This window comes from Peromyscus eremicus, chromosome 15 (genome assembly GCF_949786415.1).
Source record: "Peromyscus eremicus chromosome 15, PerEre_H2_v1, whole genome shotgun sequence".
Taxonomy (NCBI): domain Eukaryota; kingdom Metazoa; phylum Chordata; class Mammalia; order Rodentia; family Cricetidae; genus Peromyscus; species Peromyscus eremicus.
Genome location: NC_081431.1, coordinates 20,196,036 through 20,209,306, shown reverse-complemented (window position 1 = coordinate 20,209,306; position 13,271 = coordinate 20,196,036). Strand labels below are relative to the sequence as shown.

Here is a 13,271-nt window from a genome sequence, read left to right as displayed (position 1 = left end):
TCTTTGCAAGAGGTTCCTGTTAACCAATTTAGCAGTACCCCTAGATGACCACCTCTCACACAAGACCTCTGTCACACTTCTAGATGGTAGCCCCCGACCTCTGCTATCTTTAGAAACCTTGCCACTGCAAAGTCTGTCTCCACTTTTTCTCTTTTCAAAAGCCTCTTAACCAGTTTTGCAATTCACAGTGGACTTTCTCTAGGGCATGGTCATCACTGTGAAAAAACAAAAACAAAAACCACTGAGGAACTACCACCTCCTCATCCCTATGGAATGATATACACATGCTTAGCAGGCTTCAGGTTCAAAACCACAGACTATCACACAGCCTAGGGACATTCCCCTTTCTTTCCAGTAGAGCCTGTAGGCAAGCACAGCTGGCCAGCAATGTCCTGGCCCCTCAGCTGTTAAAGCTCTCCACCTTCTATCTCAGTGAAGTTGGGTTTTGACCACATTTGGGTTTCTCTTTACCGCAACAGCCTTGGAGAGCATCATTCTTGCTGCTTCATCTCGGCACTGTTTGCTCTGATGGTGATTTGATTTTTAAAATAGCTATCTTAAAGGTGAGAAAATGAAAGTTCCAGGAGATAAATAATTTTCTCAAGGTCACATGGCTTAGAAGGCCTATCTGTATTTTTTTTAGGATTTATTTTGTTTTTAATTTTGTGTGTGTGTGTGTGTGTGTGTGTGTGTGTGTGCGCGCGCGCGCGCGTGCGTGCACACACATTAGTATAGGTATCTACAGAGCCTAGAGGTATAGGATCTTCATGGAGATGGAGTCACTGGTTATTGTGAGTCACCCAACACACCCACTGAGAACTAAACTCATGCCCTCTGTAAAAAGCAGCACAGGCTGGCTCTTAACCACCAGGCTATCTCTCTAGTCACCACCTTCACTGTGGTAGGAAACAGTATATTCACAGGCATGGGGAGGGGAGGCACATGAAACCCAGAATCTTCAGGTCATAGCAACAGGTCCTCAAAAGCTATGGCTGTGGAGAAGAAGACAGACATGGCACATGCCAAGCAGACCTGGTTGGAGTCAATCAGTACCCCTTAGTAACCCTGCTGCCTTGGAAAATCACAGTGAGAGAGAGGTTTGCATTTCCTGCTTCCCTGTGGCTGAATAGAAACACAGGGCTTGCACAAGGCTCACATGTTGGAAGAATTATGGGTTAGTATGACTGACATTTCTGAATAGTATTCTATTTTCTACTCTATTCTTTCTATTCCTCATTCTATTATTGTTGCCAGCAAAAAGAAACAAGAATTGTCCATTTTAAAGGCAAACAAATCAAATATAAATGTCATTAAACAGGTTTAAATATATTAAAAAGACAGCAAAATCAGAGGGCAGAAAGCTAAGGTTAGTCATGGACACTAACATTTGTATAGACGGAACAAAGGAAATGGGATAGGGTCATGGATGGATGTTCAGAAAGACTTTGCAGCTCACTGATTTGAAATGCTTATTATTAATTTTAAAGGGACAATTTAGGCCTGTTTTGTATTGTGACCATATTAGAAAGGCAAATGTGATAGTCTCAACCCTTGATCAAGAACTAGAGTCAGTCAAAGAGATTGCTGATTACAAATTAGAATGCAAATTTCTATCCATTTTAATTTTGGAAAGTTCCTATTGGGAGCTACTGATTTGAGTAACTTTCAAGTGCTGAAGTAGCTTTCATGGAATTGGATTCCCTGGAGTCTGCTCTGGAGCCAGTTGGTTTCAGCCTCTGCTAAGAGGAAATCTTAAAATCCCTTCAGAAGGAGTAAATGGCACCCCTAGTAGAGAGGGCAAATTTCCATTTTCAGAAAGTGAAGTATTTTAGATCATGTAATATACAATCGTGAGGAAACAAGTAATTGAGAATACTAGTTGTGTTAGTCAAATTGCAGTGACAACAATATACTGGAGATAAACTTTAAGAGGAGGAACAGTTTATTGTGACTCATAGTTGGGGTTCTTCAATTGGTAGTCAGTAGGTTCCGTTGCCCTTGGGCGTGTGGTATGCAGTCAGTATACCATGTCAGGGCACATGATGGAGGAAGCTATTCACTCCATGACAACAAGAAATCAGACACAAGAAGGACCAGGTGCTATGTTATTATTTGCTTTAAGTTTGTGACCACAATGGCCGGGTTTCATCCCAGGACCCAACTCGTAAAAGGTCTACTGCATCCCAGTAGTACCATGACATGGTAGGTTAAGCCTTTGCCAGGGTTTGGAAGACATCCTTCCATGTGTAGTTTCAGATAACAGTAGCTTTTGTGAAACTACAAGTACAATGCATTGAAGAAGACATAGAAGGCCAATGGCTAGTAGTAACAGCCACGATCATAGTAATGGTCTCTGCAGAATCGAGCATTGACATAGTGACAGGGATGGGACATTGCTACCCAAGCTTGATTGCGTGCTTACCACATGTTTAAGACTGATCAGAGGGTCAGAGCATGTCATCAACATCTTAAACTTCAGAACAATCCTTCAGATGCCATCATTATCATGACCAAAGGAAAGGAATCGGAGTCCACTTTGTCCAAAGTCATACAGGTAGAGGGTTGAGATATGAACCAGGTTCATATTGGTCTCACTCAGTAGCCCAGGCTGCTTACAGACTCATAGTTTTCCTGCTTTATCATACCTAGGAATGGTGTACAGGTTTTTGCCACCATGTCTCCTAAGCTTTCCATGTTCATGTTGCTGAAAGTCAGCAAATTCTCAATGTAGTATGCACAGAAATGGGGAATTCCCATATGGAATGGACAACACCATGACTTGCAACAAGAACATGTCTATCAGGGCTGGGGTTACAGCTCAGGTGAAAGTTCCTTTTCCTCTGCCTATGCCTGGAGATCCAAAGAGAAGAATCATGGATAAAAGTGGAGAATTCTATAAGATTATTCTTTAGTGGAAGATATTATAGTTGATAATGTGAACATAGCTATCAGGACTAGAGGGGTAATATTCAAAGATAAGTGCTCTTTCTTAGCATGTGTGAGGTCCTGGAATAGATTCCAAGAATCCCAGTAGTAAGGAGGCTTAATGTGGTGGGGAGTATCCATTGCTGTAGTAAATCCCAAAGAATTCATTTACCTGTCTGAGGCACTGGAGGGGAACCTAAAATCTAAGTGCTCAAACAACAAGCAGCTAATTCACAAAATCAGTATCGTAAATATGATCGATAGGACATTAAATTCTCTGGAAATGAGGGCAGGCTGGTGCTCAAACTAAATCATACTAGGATGACACACCGCTCATGTGAAATGCGTTCTAAATTATTTACATTCCTTATGCAGCCACTGCGCAAGTGGTACATAGGAACCAGCCATTCTAAGCATAGCAGTTTCCAATAAACACTGCTGGGCTGTCTCTGTCATTATGCACTCTGTAACCCTCCACCGTGCTCAGTGTAATCTGTAAATGTTTGACTGAACAATTACTTCTTTAGTGTCCATTCCTAAGAAGTTGAATACAGTTCTGGATGAGCAGCATGCAACACAGTCTTGAAATATATTTTGTCTCCTTGGTTTTCAATGGAGTGTGGTAGGATGACAGTGCTTAGCAATATGGATTGACATTAGAAATGTAAAACATCTAGAGAGATGTTTTCCACAGACCTACGAAGGAGTAAGTTTCTATGGAGTGCCTTCTGTCTGTCAGGCTCTACTCGGAACACTGGAATGTTACCATAAAGCAAACAGGCAAGGTCATGCTCTGCTAGCACTTGTGTTAAAGACAGAAGCAGACACTTCTAATCTATGCATGTATAAAATCAGTAGATGATGTTAGAGAGTGGGAAGAATATTGAGAGTCTTTTGACAGAGATAACTGGGTGACCAGTGATGAAAATACACAGGGTTATGCAGAGTGAGTTTAGAAGTTGTGGCTAGGCATGATCGTAAGATGTTCATCAGTGGTTTAACAAGAAGGATCCATGGACTTAAGAAATGGTCAGTAAATCCTGAAGTAAGAATGAATTTAGTAGGTTTTTAATTAAAAATGGAGGTCTACATAGAGTGTACTGGGGGCAGGCAGATAAAAGATTAAGGAGTTAATGGGGACCCTCCAATTTAGACCACAATAAGAAAGTCATTTTTATTCTCAGTGTAGGAAGTCAGTGGGTAATATTATATAAGAGTATAACATTTAATTTGCACGTTTTAAAAGATTGCTTTGGGGCTAGTCAAATGGCTCAGCAGGTAAAAGCATTTGCTGCCAAACCTGAATTGAGGGAGTAGAAATATTTAAAACAGATTGAAATAGCAAAGAATGAGACAACAGACACAATCCAGTCATCAGCTTCTTACTCTTGAATATTCAGTCTGATTTGTGAGGCAGAGCATAGTTACACTAGACAGTTCTTAAACCAGTGTGAGAACTGCTATACAGCACTGAAAAGAAAGATGACCTGAGGCCACCCAGAAAGGCCTGATAGATTCAGTTCCTGTGTTGTAAAGAAACTAGGAAGTTGAATGGAGAGAAAGTGGATGCACATTCCAGGAAAAGGGTTAACCAAGGCTAACAAAGAAATCAGTTCATCTGCCCTTAGTAAGAGATTTGTCCTAGGAGGGGGGAATGGAGAAAAAGATGGAAGAGAGAACAGTTACATGGGAAGAGGAATTCTAGAGACCAACCTCCTGAGGCTTTTAGGTTAAGGATGCTAAAATCAAACTATTCCCTGACACAGAAATACTGTGGAAGTGACAATCCAGCAAAATATACTGTCTCCAATTTTCTTTTAGCTTCAGGCACAGAAACCAATATTTTTTTTCCTCGCTCTTCTGTGAATTATAATAAAGGACTTGTGTAATTATATTCATTCATTTAAGGTATAACCCGAAACACTCTAGCTTTTTTTAATTCAAAGAAAAATCTGAGCTGGAGCTTGGGGTCCTGGGTGAAGATGCCATTGGCGGGAGCTCAAACATGATAGGAGTGAATTAACACACATGTGCTGAAGAGCCTGCAGTTGCCACATGGGCAGAATATTCTGAGAGCAATGACATACAGAAAAAAAAATCACAAATTTAATATTTCAAGCCCCTAAGATGAATGTTACCACATCTGAACAAGAATAAATGTCATGATTATTCAATTACCTTACTTCTTAGGGTCTTATTTACTGTCAACTTTCCCAGCACGCTCATCCATTTACTGGCAAATTGAATAATGTCTCCTAAAGGGGATCGCATACTCTCACTGACAGCTTGTCCCTAAACTCTGGATTTTCATAGCTGTGGCACAGAAATATGCTCATCAGCTCTGGTATAAATACTAGCTTCTAAAAAGACTGCATTAGCCTCAACATATTTCATTTCTCTGCTTATTACATTTCTTTTTAGTGCTACTTCCCATTTTAAATGTAATCTGTTGGCACAATATGTAAAATGGACAAACACAAATATACATATCTGCATTATAGTCATGGCTGTTGGGCAGTTTTCCCCTGCAGGATTTCTCAAATGGCACATGGTGCAGTTTTCTAGCTTTCTGTGTTTGCTCAAGATTATTTAATTCAACCCTTACACTGAGGACAGAGAGTACTTTTTTTAAGTTACCACTTCCTTACTAATGTTTAGTAATTCATTTAAAGGAATAACTCAGGTGTAATTGCCCCTCGTTTTATTAAGATAATGACAAGATCATTGACTGTGAAACTGAAAGCGTTTCCTTGTTGCTTTTAAATGAACAACAGTTTACTGAGAAACAGCAGGTGAACACAGTGCTGACTGGTAGACAAGGGCTTAAACAGATAGATGAGAGATGGATGGATGAATGGATAGATATATGGACAAACAGAAGGGAACATATACAGATATACACATTCAGCCTTCTATACCCTTGAGTCTTTCTTGGAGTCAATGGACAACAGATATAAAATATTCGAAAAGAAATCTGATTCTTTCCTAAATATATAGACTTTTCTCTTATTGTGTAAAGTGATAAAAGTGTCATAACCATTCATGTGGCACTTACACTGTATTAAGCATTAAAAGTAATTTAGAGCTATTTTGTCATACACAGAAAGGTGGGTGTAAGTATATACAAATGCTACAGTTTTATACAAGGAAATGAAGTATCACTGAAGTACCCCTGGGGAATTCTGATATCCATGCCCATTGATATCAAGGAGTATCTACACACACATACACACACACACACACACACACACACACACACACATCCACTCTCATGTGCCCATCTACGTTGATAGCTTAACTTCCCATTCCATAAGTCAACCCCAAACCTAGAACCTAGAGTGTCCTTATTCCATCATTTTTTTTCAGCTCACATCAACAAATGGCTCTGCACTAAAATAATTTGAAAACTTGATTCTTTCTCATCTCCTCTCTGAAACCCCCAACTGATCACAGTCTACTTCCCCTGGGGAGCCACTGTCCACACATTAGCCCAAGTAATCACTCAACATATCACTGCTTACAAAATCCCCGTAGATAGTAGGAAAGATGAGAGCTGACAGTCCCAAGTTATGATCAAGGAATGGAAGTCTTAACTGGGAAGCTTGCATGATACTCTATCTCTTGACCAAAGAACCCAGAAAACCTGTTCCCCATAATTATGTCCCATGGACCAAATTGGATTAATTCCCCATAGAGAATTAATGAAAGGGGAAGGAAGGAACCAGAAGCAATAGAAAGAATGTGTACATGTTCATGATGGATTGCTCATTGTTCCAAAATGAAGCGAGAATAATACAAATGCTAGCTTTACTGCCCTTTGAATGTATTGTTGTTTGGTGATAATTTACACTTCATTTTAGAAGATTACAGTGATAGGAGATTATATGTGTTTTAATATGTCTTTGTCAAAATAAGGTCAACAGATGTATATAGATTCATGCATATCATATTACTTAAGCTTACTTGTTCATATCCAAGCTTTTGGGAAATTTTAATTCAGAATACACAGTTTCAAAGTGTTTTCTAAGCATGAGGGGAATTGCCTATGAAGGAAAGGACAGAAGTTTATTGCCAAATATGCTCAGTGTTACTGTTTAAAAATCTTTAACATTTTTTATTATTATTATTATTATTATTATTATTATTATTATTATTATTGAGACAAAGCCTCACTCTGCAGTAGGAGCTTGGCTCAGACTAGCAATCCTCTTGTCTCAGTTTCCTAATCCTCAGATTACAGGTATGCACCACCACCATAGGACTTCTCAAAGGTTAAAAATGATAATGTATAGTGTGATCTGAAGAGAAGACACAGCAGAGCACACCCACAGAGATTTGATCAGGGAAGTGTCTTCATGAAGAAGCACTTTAGAGACTTATCTCAAGATATCCACAGACACACTCATGACCTACTTCACCACACATCTGGTGTTTATGAGCAAACAGGAATGCATCATTACACTCTTTAGGGAAAGAGAAAGCCAAGGGACACAAGAAAAAAAATAAGATAAACAGATATTTGTGCTATTACTTTGAACTACAATCTTAGTAATTTTGAAATGTTCTTTCACATTTCTGAAAAATACTCCCCATCTCCAAGTTCCTCTTTCCCAGATGACTTTGAAATGCCAAGCTCCTCTCTGAATGTGAACAGGCATGCCCAGACCTTTCCAGAACTTCTAGTATTGTTGCCAGAGAACTATCAAGCCTCACAGAGCAGGGGAGGCAGAGCAATCTCTCCTCGGGATCCCAAAGTTGAGTAAACCAAGAAGAACAGGAAGATGGATGGAATAGGAGGCCCTGACGCCATTTTTCCACCTGTGAATTAGAGGTGAGGAGATGCATCTGATGACAGAGTCAAGAGACAATTACATACATACCTTCTAAGGGAAACCCAGATTATTTTTTAAATGCTAAATAAGATTATGCTTTTTACTGTAAAACTATGTTGGGTACATAACAGATGACAAGTAGTTTTATAATTAGCACTGGTTTGTAGATGACTGATACTGTGTCATGTGTGGAGGGCCTAAGGAGGTTCCGATGTCCTCAAATTCTCCATATTCACTGAAGCCATATGGAGAAATGAGGCAGCCAATGTGCATATATTTAAATAGACCAAATAAATAACTAAGCCCAGGACAATGATGCTCAGCTCCTATTACTAATAGAATATGGTTTAATAGGCAGGAATTACATTCATTTAAGATCTTAGGGTGTCTATCTTCATCTTTCCTTTAAGCCACAAGTTCTTCTTGTGCCTAAAATGAGTAGGGAATCATGGCAGAGTGGACTTTCCCTCAAGAGAGAAAGTACCACTGAGGTTGGACTGTAGAAGTTGCTCATTTTTTTAATACGAGAAATTAGAGGGGCCTGGGTATCAGGATATCCTGAGGAAAGGCTTTGTCTGTTTCTGGTGAATGACTGGCACCAGGGGGCCTCATATCCCTGTTAGGTGGCAGAATACAGGGCTACAGTAAGTGACAGTGTACATTCACACTGTGAGCAAGGAAAAGTGGTTCACAGGAGATGTTTGAATTCACTCCTGAGCTTTCGGGCTAGATGGTACATTAAAGTATGAGAGAAGGATGGGCTGGGGAGATAGTTCAGCAGTTAAAGTAGAGGCTATCTAACCAAGAGGGTTGGAGCTTGGAGCCACAGAACCCGATTAAATATTAGATACGTCAACAGCCAGTGTGTAATTACAGCCTCAAAGGGTAGAGACTGGAGATCCCTAGACGGACTGACTAGTAGCCATGCTATTGAGCCCTGGTTATGAATGAGAGACTCAGTCTCAAAAGATAAGGTAGAAGAACAACTGAGCAAGACTCCCAACCTGAAACTCATGCCTGCTCACACATGCATGCACGTTCACACATGTGCATGTGTGCCTACACAATTTCAAACATGCCTCTCAGGGAGATCAGATTAGAATGGGATCCCCAGCACTACTTTCTGGGGCTAGAATTAATTACAGGCAGGAAGCCATCCCCCCTGGCATCTACGTGGGTTCTTGTGATCAAACTCTGGTCCTCTTGCTTGCACAACGATCACTTTAAACCTGGAGTCATTTCCTCAGCCCCAGAAAATGGAAGATTTCTTATTGGGATACTTATGATAATATTCAGAACTGGGAAGTATATCTTAAAATATGCTCAAAATAATTGTGCAGTCTGATTTTTCTTGACATTTCTTAGTGATTGAGAATGTGAAAGGTGTTTTAAAATAGTAATGCCACCAATTAACTCAGATAATCACCAATACCACTATAACCACTATCACCACACCTATCACTACCGCCACCATCGTTATCACCACCTCTACCCTAATCACCACCATCACTACCATCATTATTACCATCTCCACCCTCATCACCACCACCATTCATTATCACCATCTCCATCCCCGTTATGATCATCATTTCCATCATCATTGTCATATCACCATCTCCATCCTCAGTATCACCATCACCACACTTATCATCACCTCCACCCTTGATCCCACATTTTATTTTTTAAGAGACAAGGGCTCATTATGTTGTTCAGGATAGCCTTCTACTCTTTGGGCTCAAATGATCCTCCTTCCTCAGTCACTAAGAAATAAGAAATTCAGCGTATAAACACCTTCTACTACACTTGTCAAACCCTAAAATTTAAAATTAATTGCCAGGTTGAACTCCCAGAAAACATTTAGAACTCCAAAATTAAAGGAGGAAGAAGTGATCCATGATAGCCTTGAGCCTACAGAAAAGGTGTGCCTCTAGTGTCTTCCACTGTGGTAAGAAGGTCTGGTTGGACCTCAGTGAAACCAATGAAATCATCAATGCCAACTCCCATCAGCAGATCCAGAAGCTGATCAAAGACAGGATGATTGTCCAGAAGCCTGTGACTGTCCATTTCTCGGCTTGATGCCAGAAAAATCACTTTGGCCCAATGGAAGGGCAGACATATGGGTATAGGGAAGCAGAAGGGGTTTGCCAGTACTTGAATACCCATGGTGACCTGGATGATCAGGATGCGGATCCTGCACCAACTTCTCAGGAGATACCATGAATCTAAAAAAAGTGTCCACCATACGTATCATAGCTTGTACCTGAAGGTCAAGGGGAACGTCTCCAAAAACAGGCAGATTCTCATGGAGCACATCTGCAAGCTGAAGGCAAACAAGGCCTGCAAGAAGCTCCTGGCTGGCCAGACTGAGGCTCAATAGGTCTAAGACCAAGGAAGCATGAAAACCAAGAAGTAGACCACCAAGACTCTGTCCAAGGAGGAAGAGACCAAGAAATAATGTAGATGAAATTCTAAACAGTCTTAGTATACGATCTAAAATAAAGCTTTCTTCATGTCTGTACATAGCAGCCTGGCTATGGCCTCACATGGATCAGTCATTAAAATAAAACAAGCCTTTTATCTATTAAAAAAAAAGAAAGTCAGACAGGCCTTTAAGGTGGGAATGTACTAAACATGAACTGATAAGACCACAGAGAATAAATAAGGAAAGGAATATATCCAGAGGTTACCATCTAATCAACCAGATGACTCTAGTGCTAAGGTTGAAACATGCACAATACATGCTCAGTAAGAATCTAGTTGCCATGGCCTGGGGAATGCCATCTGCCCCCTCTGCACCTCACCTAGTGGAACTTAGCAGTGTGTTTACCATTTCTCTACTGTGTTGAACAGTGGAGATGAGGCAGAGGGTTCACAAAGAATGAAAAGCTTTCCTTTCTGCTCATAGTTTGACAGCCCACAAGGAGCCTTATCTAGTTCTGACAGATGGCTGTATGTCACTGGAGAGACCCTACTCTTTGATTTAGACACAGTGGCAGAATGAGTTTTGGGGTTATCTTTGGCCTGTGTGTGGGTTATAAGTGTGTTCTGCATGTGAGAAGGGAAAGGAAGCAGATGTTTGGGAACCAGTAAGTAGACTACGAAACAGACTAGTTAGCTGATTACAAGACTCATTTCATCTTTTTCCTTGGTCTGCGGTGAGACAAGGTTTCTCACAAGGCTTTGTGGTCAGGTTGTGTGAAATGACTGAATTCTGAGCCTTGAGACTCAGTGGAATGACATGTGCTGCTGCTCTACAGGGCAGAACAGGAAAATCCCCTTCATAGGGGACCCCATGTTCTTGACCCTCTCCCCTTTGATGCTAACCAGGCAGAAACCACAAAAGACGCATGATGGTAGCTGTGGAGAAATTGGTTATATGATTTATTTGACTTTTTTAAAAAAAAATTAATTTTGGGGGGTGCTAGTGATTGAACAGAGAGCCTCATATATGGTAGGAAAGCATTTTCCCACTGAGATATAGCCGAGCTCCTTTTTTAAACTTTAAATTTTGAAATAGGATCTCACATCAGTTTCCAAAGCTGGCCCTGAATGCATGGTCCTTCTCAGCCTCCCCAGTAGCTTATACTACCACATTCACCTTGTGTCTAATTTTGCAAATATATTTACCTGTTGTATGGAATACAGACTGCCAAGGAAAAGGGTATAACCTTACATTATATTCTTTTGCATGTGTACCTGTGAGGATATTTACAGATCATTCCATTTCAGTTGCTATTCAGTCTTGGCATGTGGGTTTTTTGTAATAGATTTGTCTGGACCAGATGAACTCATATGTATCTTCAATTTTGGATCCAAATTTATTTAAAAATTTTTTTACTTTGTTCTAATATGATTTTGAGTTTTAGCAATAATCCATGTGCTTGACATTCATTTGTTGACCCAAATTTACCATCTTCTCTGAGAAATTAATATACATAAAGAAATGACAGTATTTTTATGATGAGCAACAAAGACTTAGATGCTAATGATTACTGAAGAAATCTTTTTAATCTCTCCTTTCCCCTCAGTTCTGGCTGATTTTCTCAGTTGTCCTTTCCCATCACTGACTGTAGTGATCTAAATGAGAATGGCTCCCACAAGCTCATATATTTGAATGCTTAGTTGCCAGGGACTGGAACAGTTTGAGAAAAATTGGAAGAATTTGGAGGCGTGGCCTTGTTGGAGGAAGTGTGTCACTGGGGATGGGCTTTCAGGCTTCAAAAGCCCATGGCAGGCTCAGTTTCTCTCTCTCTCTCTCTCTCTCTCTCTCTCTCTCTCTCTCTCTCTCTCTCTATCTCTATCTCTATCTCTATCTCTATCTCTATCTCTATCTCTCTATCTCTCTGCCTCCTGCCTACAGATCTGGATGTAAAGGTCTACATTACTACCAGCACCATGCCAGTCTACTTCCCGCCATGATGATAAGACTTATCCTCTAAAACTGTGAACAATGTCCCAGTTAAAGCCTTGTTTCTACATGAGATGCCTTGGCCATGGTATCTCTTCACAGAAATATAACATAACTAAGACATTGATAGCTCTGTCATCTGATTCTTTTCTTGGAGTTTCTGGAGCTTTTCATTTATGCAACAGTAATTACTATGTCTTCCCAATGTATAGCTGGCTCCCTTTACATCCTATCACCTGTACCACAGTCTCATCCATCTTCTATCTCCATATTAAGAATATTAGATGATAGGCTGTAGATGCTATTAATTTCCTTCAAGTTGTCAAGCACACATGTAAAAACTTTCTCCTGATCTGAAGGATTTGTACTTCCAGAACATATTCTAAAACCAGCCTTTCCCATGTAGGTTCCTTCCAAAGGCTCTTTGACTACATTTGTCTGAACATGGCCTGGGAAAATACCAGAGTCTAGATGTCTTTTCACATTTAAATCCCCAGGACTTCATGGATCTACTATCTTTCTTCTCCTGAATTTTTCATTTGACCTCCACAGTCCATACGAATAAACCTTTTCTTTGTCTTTATCAGTTTTGTGCCTATAAAAGAAAATCCTCAAGTCTACAGTTTAATTTCATTTATCTCAACAGTTCTTGAGAATTTTCTCAGTAACTGTGCCTGCCACACAGCTGCTAAGCACCCACTCCAGACAGCTTAGAGTCAGCCCAGGCTCAGAATCAGGCCTTTGGATACTTACAACTCACCAAGCTGTATCCGCGAGTCGTTCTAATGGGATATTTTAAGCTATCTTACATCATCATTCTGTAAACTGTCCTTTAAAAAATCAAATGCTACTAATAATACTGTCATTTAAAAAACGCATAGCACACATCATGCTGAACAGACTGCTTTTGACGTAGTGTCTGTTGATCATTGGCACATCACTAACATGTTAGTTTCTTTCACTCTTACTGGCCATTGGAAAGTATCTTTTAAGTTTTCTTCTTTGCTATCCACACAAATCATGCAGAAGGTACCATGTTTATAAAGAGCTCCATCTCCCTTTTAAAATATTTCATTTTTAATAATAGCATCTTGCCAATCCCTTTA

The 13,271-nt window shown here is 40.1% G+C and overlaps 1 protein-coding gene and 1 pseudogene across 2 annotated transcripts in view; one reads left to right on the top strand and one right to left on the bottom strand.

The window, feature by feature from the left end:
- The window catches only part of Rgs7 (regulator of G protein signaling 7), a 386,347-nt gene that overhangs the window by 122,262 nt on the left and 250,814 nt on the right, over positions 1–13,271 (bottom strand). The window lies entirely within an intron of this gene.
- On the top strand, positions 9,651–10,134 carry LOC131925373 (large ribosomal subunit protein eL19-like; annotated as a pseudogene).